The following is a 9,745-nucleotide window of genomic DNA, read 5'->3' on the forward strand; positions in this document are numbered from 1 at the left end:
CACAGCACAGAAACTGGAAAAGGAAGGGCCCAGCAGCTAAGCAAAGACAGAGGTAAAGGCGTTTCAGACTTCTGTTTCTATTGCTTGGCGTTTGCAATTTGGAAAACAACATTCCTTTTTGGGAACTACAAGTCCCAAAGTGCACTGTGGGAAGAACTGTGCCTCGTACCAGCTAGTGCCCAGCACAAATTCCCAAATATGGATAAGGAATCAATTTTGAAAAAGAGTCACACTGGCTGGATGCTCCTCACTGAGACTCAGAAAAGGAGTGAGACAGCACAAAACCAAGGTAAGTTTGAGATATGCAAAGCTACTGTTCAAGAGTTTCTTTCACGGGGAGCAGCCAAGAATGTTCTGTCCCTCAGAAGAGCAGCACTGCATTGCTCTGATGATGTTGGATTTAGGTGCTGTATGTCATGGAGGCGACTTTTGGAACGGGACTGTTGTTTCAGGTGGGAGAGTGAGCAGCAAGGGCAGCTGTGCTGCCCAGTGAGTCAGATCCTGTTTCCCTGCAGATGCTCCTTATTAATAAAAAGCAAATAAAGACCTATGGAAAGAGCGAGTTGCAACACTGATACAGTTATTTTAGAAGCCAGGAAGGGTCACGAAGAGGTAAGAGTTGCTCTGAACAGCAGCTCTGTATGCGTTGCAGTGTGTAGTTGTTTAAGAAGCCAAGGTGGACAAGCAGCCCTATAATAACAATAATTATAGGTTAAATTAATTTCTTTGTAAAGTATGGTGGAATGTTTTTGTACTTCACCCCTTTTCCTAGAGGGGACAGTGTGGTGCCTTGAAGGCCAAACCTCTTGCAGCTCTCTGACCTGTAAATAACAGTAACTCAGTAAAAGGATTGTTTAACTTCAGGCCAGGAACAATTACCTATTTTACTGGCAATTTGTTAACAAGCAAAATGAAATCATTCCGAAATATAATCATCTTAGTGGAGATGAGAGATGCTCGAGCTCCATTCTCAGGCACACATGAAGCCTTGGAGGTTGACCTGGTCACAGGCAACAGTGTCAGCTCCTGCCTCTGTTTCTCTCCCTGGCAGTCAGGCTTATTCCGTGAGCAGCTCAGATGCAGTGTGTGGACCCAGTGTGCTGGGTGACGTCAAGCGCAGCTGGTCAGCCTGATCCATCATCCCAGCACCCTCCTCCTACTATGTAGGGTCATGGAGCAGCAGAGTCGGCACAGCACAGTGCTGCAGATGTAGGAGGTGCAGTCCAGCCCTGGAGAGGAGCCTGAGACTGGGCTGGTGAACCAAACTGTCACATGGATACTCATCACCAAATAAGAATGATGCTGTTTTTCCATCTTTCCTTAAATGTGAGCAGCTTGAACTGTTTTTAAAGCTGAAAGATTCCCTGCTGTACTTGAATCAGCCTACACAGCAGGGCGATCTACACTACCACACGAAAACTGTAGGAAAGCAGCGTGTTTGCCTGTGCTCCTGGATAACAATTTCCAGTAACCAGAAGAGCTAAAGTCAAGAAAACTTGTTGTCAGTGACAGGTAGTGTAGGGTAGTATCAGAGGGGGATTTTGTGTCCTGGGCTCATCGACAGCCTTTTGTCCGAAATCGAAGAGGTTTTTTCCTGCGGCCATCCTGATTTTGTACAGAAAAAGTGAGTTTCAGACGGGTCTTGTTTGTGTCTGCATCATCTGTGGATTTACTGGTTCCCCTCCTCCCTCTCCTGCCAGGCAGTTAGAGAGGAGTTTAGAGTTACAAGCACCTGTAACAAGGCCTCTTGAGGTAAATCGCCTCAACTATTAATCCAGATCTGACTGGCACACGGTCACAGGGCCAGAGGGCTGGCAATCAGTCTTTTTCTGTGGTCTCTTCTGTGTCAGTAGGCTGTTAATAGGAGATTAGCAGCATTAGGGAGACTTTGAGCTAGAAATGGTGAGGCCCTAAGATTTGATTTGAAGAGAAAGAAACCCTCCTACACCCATATAAAAACTAACAGAAGAGCTGGAAATTTTAAAAGGCATTACAAACACAGCTGAGGAAAGGATAGTTTCTAGGAAAGATGTGGAGCTCTGTAGTACACTGTAGCTTATCAGCAACACTTTACTAAAGCAATGAGGTCCATGGAGACCTCGGGTCCCAGCATGCAGCACTCTGTCCTTACCACCACGTGCTTTTGTTTGGGTCTAGCGAGACCGTGACGTGCTGGAATCTGTAATTTGTTTGTAATTTCCATCAGCAGAAAATCCCTATTAAATATTAAGCTAGCTGGCTGCAGATTCCTTCAATTAGCCCAGATTCAGGGCTTCCCTAGCTCCTGGCAGGAGGTCCTCTGAGCCCTGGGTTGGGTGAAGGTGAAGGCTTTGAGGCTGTGCCTTGAACAGATGGTGATGCTCCGCTTTCTTATCTCGCCAAGCACGGTGGCACAGCATCAAACCTATTTTTTGTTTCAAAAATAGAAGTAGTAAGAGGGCAACTCACCTGATTTTAAGCCCACCTGCAGATGTTCCTAGTTGCTGCATTTAAAAGCAGTGCTTTGGCCATATGCAAACCCATATAAACAAAAGGGGATGACAGAACCAGGCAGAAAAGACAACTACAGGGGTAGTCACAGCCACAGTCCAACTGGGGGGATATCACATACCATAAAAGTATGAGCAAATCTCTGTTTTAACCTTCATCATGGAAGCACAAACACTGTGTAAGGTGTAAACACTGGAAACTGGGAAACTGGAATCACAGCGTTGTGTTCATGACTTGTAGAAACTTGACATTTACTCAGATAATGACAAAGTCTTTCCGAAACAAAGGGCAATTTTAAGTTGATTAAGTCTCTTTCTTTGCTCCATAATCAAATAAAATACCAGCCTTGGCAAGGCAGCTGTCATAGAATAGCAGCAGTTACTTTTGATTTCATTGTTACTGTTATAATAGTCATAATTAGTGCTGGGTGGGGCATTTCATAGCTGTAAGGTGACCAATTTGGTTACAGGCCTAAGGCATCTTCTTTTCTGCAGCTAGCTATTATCTATGAGAAAATACTAAAGCCTGTCATCATTGTAAGTCAATTACATCCTGTTTGCCTAGCACAGCATCTCTTTGCTCACTGCTTTAGAGTCACAACCCCTCTAACAGTTAATGCCTCTTCTCAGGGCCCAACTTGCCAAAATCAACTGTCACCCATTAGCCTCCACCTTTCCTTGTTTTAAAAAGCAAACCTTGTGCTCTCACGGTTGGGAGAAGGGCTTGATAGTGTGAATCCTGGAACGGTTTGTACCATAGGGCAAACGAGGCAGTTGTAGAAAATGTTTTTTCTTGTTTCGCACTTCCTAACATCTCAGTACTTCTTTTCCCAGTATCTGTTAATCATCTGTCCCTTATTTTGAATGCACATTTACTGAGGTCTATGTTAACTTTCTCTACAAACAGGGGATGCTTCCTCTGTCTTCCACATCTTGAACTGGAAGTTGTAGAATGGTGAGGGTCCCCCACATGCCCCTCTGGCAGGTGGAGTGTGGTGGGGCTGGATTCCCCCACTTGCTGTTTTGCTCGTGAACTTGACACAGTAATTAACAGGCTATTGTGCTTTTTTTAATTATTATTATTTTGCATGTGAAATTTTTCCCTAGTCAGAGAATGTGCAACACCTTTCTTTTGGGAGAATTTCTCCTCTCCTTTGAAGATCTGTGTGCCATTTTAGGGTCTTATTGGTTTGAGAGGTGTGCTTACGGTATGTGTAAGATTAATGTGTCAAGCAGTGTATCGGCCCTCATTTCCCTGACGAGCTGATGTTCTTTTTCTCTCTGTACCTCCCATACTTGCTGCTCCTTCTCATCTTTCTTGGCAATACCAGATGCAGACAAAGGTAGGATTAGGTGTCTAATTAGTTTATATAGCCTTAGACATACGTGTTTACTTCTTGGCACTGGGGGAAGGGCAGCCCAGGAGGAATCTAACCCTTGTCTCTCAGTGAGGTTTTCAGCTTTGAGAGCAGCCTGAGCCCAGGCAGACTCAATGGGCAGGCCAAAATTTTCTAGACACATTTTCGTTCCAGATGCCTGTTCATGGAGGAAGTTGAAAACCCAGTCTGTATTACCAAATGTGAAATAATTTCTCATGTAGAGTTAGATCCAAAAAGTTTACTTCCAAAAAATGACTCAGTGCAGAGAGCCTGAAAGAACTTGTTTGCAACATCACAGAAAAGCCAATAAACTGCAGTTAATATATTTTGGAACTCTACCATAGATAGCCAAGTTGTATTTAAAATATTTTTCATTTATCGGAGTGAACTTTCAGCTGTAACTCTCCTGTCTCCCACTGCAGTCATCCTTCAGGAGAGGTGGCCAGGGGAATTCAGCACTGCATTCACACAGTGACTTATTCTCACCCTGGATCAACACTGGCTCCTCTGGAGAGCGGTAACACCACGGCTGGTGTTGGTGCTTGGCAACCTCTGCACTGCAAAGGCAGCGTCTGCTTTTAAACCACCACTGGGAAGGGTTTCCACAGAGGTGTCTTCCTGGCTTTGCCCTGAGATCTTTTCCAGCATTTCCAGTGTGAATGACCTGATGGTGGGGATGAGGGTGTTGGGGAGCAGAGAGAGCAGGGGACAAGTTGTAGGCCAAGGGCGAGTGAGCCCAGGACAAGCAGTGGGGCACGGTCACACCCAGGGGACCCGAGCAGGGTGGGCAGTGCCAGGTGCTGCTAACGGGCTTCATCAGCCGTGCCAGGCAAGGTGAGGTGAGGAATTAGGTTCAAGGTCCATCCCCACAGTCCAGTCAGAAGCAGCAGGTCACAGGATTCAAACATCCACCCTGGAGATGGAGTCAAGGATGCAGGTTTGCACAGCTGGGGTGTAGCTCAGGCCCGGGTGCTCAGGATGGGGCTTAAATGGAGCCTCCCTCCCCAGGATCACTGGGCAGGAGGTGTAGGATGAGAGTTCCCACTGAGGCTGGTCAGGGTATTTAAGGTCTCAGGCCACTGGTGAGGGGAGCCTGACAAGGGCTTCTTAAGCTGCTCCAGGTGTTTCTAAGGTGATTAAGAACTATATAATGTAGTCATTATACTAATTAATAGACTTGCACAAGTGTCTTGATTTAGCTGAAAGTTACGTTTCCTGGATAGGGACATTTCAAGAATTAAAATTATCCTGAGTAATCTTGGATGTAAAGTTTATTGAGGGTTTTTTTGTTGTTGGGTTTTTGTGGTTTTGTTTGTTTGTTTGTTTTTAATTCTGAACATCAGCTTCTCTTTTCACAAAACAGAGAAAATAATTGTCATTGTCTTTCCTACCTGACACAAGGGTTATTAGTTTTGTACTTTCAGTTGTATTTATGGAGTGTTCTGATATATCTGAATGAAAAGAAATGGACAAGTGTAAAGCAAAGGAGCAAGAGTGCACTGCTCTATGCACTAGCAAAATAAAATTACTCAAGAGCAAAAGTAATGGAAATGAGATTCATGTATGAACTCTGACCAGAGCTTCAAGAATGGAAAATGGGGTGGGTTCTGCCAGAGACTGGAAACTTAATTTTTGCATTCAGGGATAGACAGCAGCTGCCCTTATGTTTCTTATGAAATGTATTAGTGAGCAAGCACTAGAAGGGAGGTAGACAGGGGAGGATGAGAGGTTGGCTGGAATACAAGAGTCATGAGGGTGGAGGTCACTGTAAACACAGCGAGGTTAAGTGAAATAAGGGCAGAAGGAGGTCATGGTGAATTTGAAAGGGAGAGTGGATGCACGGAGTGATGATAGCTCTGGAGACTGGAAACAAAACCTTAAATAGCTCAGATTTGTATTCAAGAGCACTTGTCCATGCCAGGCCTCTGCATCCCTCTTTCTGTGTCAAATTAAGCAGCAGTTAACATTCCCGATGTGTTGTGAGCTGCATGGAACAGTATGTCTATTCTGAGCTACCCTTACAAGATTGTCTCATTCCAAAAGGTGTGTTCACAAGAAGAAATTGAATACTAGAAAGATAGTAGGATAATTTTAGGAGATAGAATCACCGCATGCTAAATCCCCAAAGGAGCTGACTCTCTAAATAGTCTTAGCAGGGAAGCATACTCTGTAAATCATTACCAAAAGTTAGGCTGAAAGCATTAAAACACTTTGTATAATAAGCATGTAGTTTCTGCCTTGATCTTCCAAGCCACTGTGGTTTATTTTCCTAAGCTTGCTGTGATCAAAGCTGGTTCTTTGGTCTTGCTATTCATGTGACAGCTGAAGATTCAGACTGGTCAGAAATAGGACAATCATGGGACTAAATCTCCAGAGATGCTTGAATCATAGGGTTAAAAGAGGACTCTGAAGTACTTAATAGGCTGCCTACACATTGCTCAGCAAGTCAGAGGTTAACAAAGGACCTTATTATTTGAAAAGATAATTGAGGCTGAAAACAAGTCAACCATCCCACAGCTAAGCTGTGGAGATCATCAGTTCTTGTGAACAATAGCTGATGATGTTCGGGATTCAGTGAGTTAAGTGGTTAATCCTATACAGAAAGCTGCATCCATAATGGACTTTAAATAGGGGGAATCCACCCAATTTGACCCCTAGAGAATTGCTTCCTGCTATTATGCTGATGGATATGTCTATAAATATCATGGTAGCCATCAGCAGATAAAATCTTGCAGAGCTGAAAAGCCTCTCCCTATTAAATGATACACTGATCTCCCTGAAACAGCAGGGGTAATGAGCCACTGAAACCAATCCCCCTGCTCTCGCAGAGTGACTGTAGTCAAAGAGAAGCAAGACTCATATACTGTTTTTCTTCTTGATTTGGTGGAAAAAAGTCAATATATATTGTCAAAATATAATAAGAGTATAAACTATGTACCACTCCTTCCTTTTGCCCAGTCTTCTCCACCAGGCTGTTCCTTACATTCTGTATTGGTCACTCAGGCAGCAGCTCATCAGCCTTTTGCTGCAGTTTGTTCCAAGTTTGTCCTTCGCTGTTTGCATCCATCAGAGAGAGTCATCAGTCAGGACAATTTTTGGGCAAAGCTGCCTGAGCAGCAGCAGAGAATGCACCAGCAGGTTTGTGTATGTTCTCCAGCACAGGTACCAATGGGTGGCAGACAAACTTCAGCAACCAGTTCTGTTCATCCTCACCTATTTCAGTCATTTTTGCGAATTTAGTAAAAAAGACTCACCATCCTGGTTTTTGTTGTTGTTGTTTTGTTGGGTTTAATTTATTTTTTAGATTTTGTTTGTTTGGTTTTAAATATTATTTATTTATTTAAAGCTCAAAATCTTAAGGTTTTTAAGTCTACTGTGTTGTAATGCAAGGCCTGACTTGTGATTTTCTCCTCTCAGAGCTGTTGGTACTGCATACAGAGGGACACGCACATACACACATAGTAGCACACAGACTTCAACTCCTTCATTCTCACTCTCTGTACTGCCTGTGTGACATCTCCATGTCTACATGTGCATGCAGATTCAGGGCAAGCTTGCTACCTTTTTTGTGCTGGAACTAGCTCTCCTGGGATTTAGAGATGCCAGCCACAAAGGAGTTACACCATATCAAGTGGCTCTGATTTGTTTTCTGTATGTTTCTTTTCTGTGCTGTCCATTTGTTTCCCTTTGCTTTTCTTTCTCCATTTTGTTCCCTGGCTCTTTTCTCCTCCAGTGCTGACTTACCGCAAATTCCATAATTTCTCAGAACTGGGGACTGTGACTGGCAGTTGTGCTGGGCAAACTCCTGGACATCACTGTGGGACTTACCTGAAAAACTTGGAACAGGTGCTTTGCATGGCCTGACTGGCAACTGCTGCTGTTAGCAGTCCTCTTCCAGAGTTAATAAGGATCAAGGCAAGAAAGGCTAGAAGAAAGCAGGGATTCACAGTCTCCCCAGGCTCATGCCCATAGCTGTGTACAATGTTGGGATCCAGAAGGAAAGGGGATTATAAGGACAGAATGATCAGGGTAGTTTCCTCCTCTTTCCCTTCTCTGCATGGACCTTTCTGCTAAGACAAGAAAAAAAAAGGAACAGTGCAGGGACTTTATTTCTGGACTCGTCCATTCCTGCTTCATTGTCTTTGAGCGTGAGAGAGTCTTTTGTTTCAGAGACTCCAGAAGGAGTTAAAGTAAACTGGAACATGAGAGAAGGATCATGAGATTCACCAGCTCAGCCTGTCCCATTGGCTCTCACACTTGGGGCTGATGAGTTCAGTGACTCAAAGACATGGGCTGTCATTACCTCTGAAGAGCCAGTGTGCCAAGAGAAAATGATTCTGCTCCGTTTTTCAGCAGTATCAACAAAATTGTTTACCAAGTTCCAAATGGTTATATTTTTGGCATCCCTGCGGCCTGTTTTGGCCTGTTGAATGTTACTTATGAGTAAGGAGGAAAGAACTTGACTTGATACTCAATTATAAAGCAGAATTTCTATGGTTGACAGTTAAAGAAAAACAAAGCAAACCCAGTATTTTGTAAATCAACCTCACAGGATCTGCAGAGACAATAACTACAGAGCCCGCTGCTTTCAATTGCAGGGGTACGTCCTGGTTTTTAAAGTCATATCTCTGGTCTTGCAAAACACTGCAACTTGAGAAACCCAAATTCTTCACTTGTACACCTGACTGTAACTGGCCTGCTCAAAGTCATACAAGAGTGGAGAAGCTGCGAGGTGGGTGGGGTTTCTGTCACAGACAAACCTCCACTTTGTCCGTTGAGGCCATGGTTACCGTGACTCTGCTGTAATCTGTGCTCAGCAGCTGTGGCATCAGGACAGCCGTGGTTAGGTTTCCTGGAGGAAAGACAGAATTGCAGATGTTTCCAGGACCTGGTTGAAAAACTGGTCTCCTGTGGGGAGGAGCTGTACCCACCCTCAGTTTCTGCTGTCATGCTGCGTTAGGGGAGCCTCTGTCCTCGCTACTGTGCAGACACAGGCAGGGTTGAGATGCTGCAGGGCTGGAGCCTGCGCCTGGTGTCGAGGTAAAAAATGCTGTTAAGTGGATAACAGGGTGGAAGGTCTTGACTCATCCATGAAATCACATGTGACAGTGCCACAAGAGGTACACGTTCTTAAAACAGTCACGGAAAGACGGTGGTGCTGACTGCATAACTTGGGCTAGAAATAATAGCCATGGTCGCACTGGCCACTGCCTATGAAAGTGAATATGAAAAGGAATGGGAAGAGCCCAGAGGGCAACAACAGGGACATAAACAGTAGCCTAATAAACAATTCATGTCAAGGATTTGTACAGTGCTTCACTTACTCCAAGTGCTGTGAAAACATTAGCTGATAAACCTTAATTAATCATTCAGGTAATTAAATGAATGTGGAATGCAAATGGTTAGAGGAAGTTTGGAGCATGAAGGCTTCCTGAAATCATTAAATGATTTTTCTGTCTTTGATGGAAGGAAAAATTTCTTCCTTTAGGGTTTAAATGTGCTCACAGTGTGGGTGTTATTACAGTTTTAATAACCACCTGCTTAATTCCATGGGATGGGAGATTACACGCAGCCAAGAGTTTCTTGTTTGTTTGAGTAACTTTGGCAGTTTTATGGGCCTAAAAAAAGGAGAAATATCCCCAGCTCTGTGTTTCAGAGTGTGAATGATGACCAGCTTCAGGGGGAAATCTTGATCTTTTGACTTCTCACCAGTAGGATGGGCTGGGAGATAGGGTATTATTGCAGCATGACCTGTTGGTTTAACTTAAGCAGGAGGGAAGGATGAAGATGTGCTATCATTTGATGTACAGGAATCACTGAATGAATGTGACAAAAGTCACTGAGAATGTTGCAAGTGATAGCTAATTTTTTAATGGA

The sequence above is a fragment of the Empidonax traillii genome, unplaced genomic scaffold (genome assembly GCF_003031625.1).
Source record: "Empidonax traillii isolate 1590-97213 ecotype Southwest subspecies unplaced genomic scaffold, ASM303162v1 scaffold25:size3598162, whole genome shotgun sequence".
Taxonomy (NCBI): domain Eukaryota; kingdom Metazoa; phylum Chordata; class Aves; order Passeriformes; family Tyrannidae; genus Empidonax; species Empidonax traillii.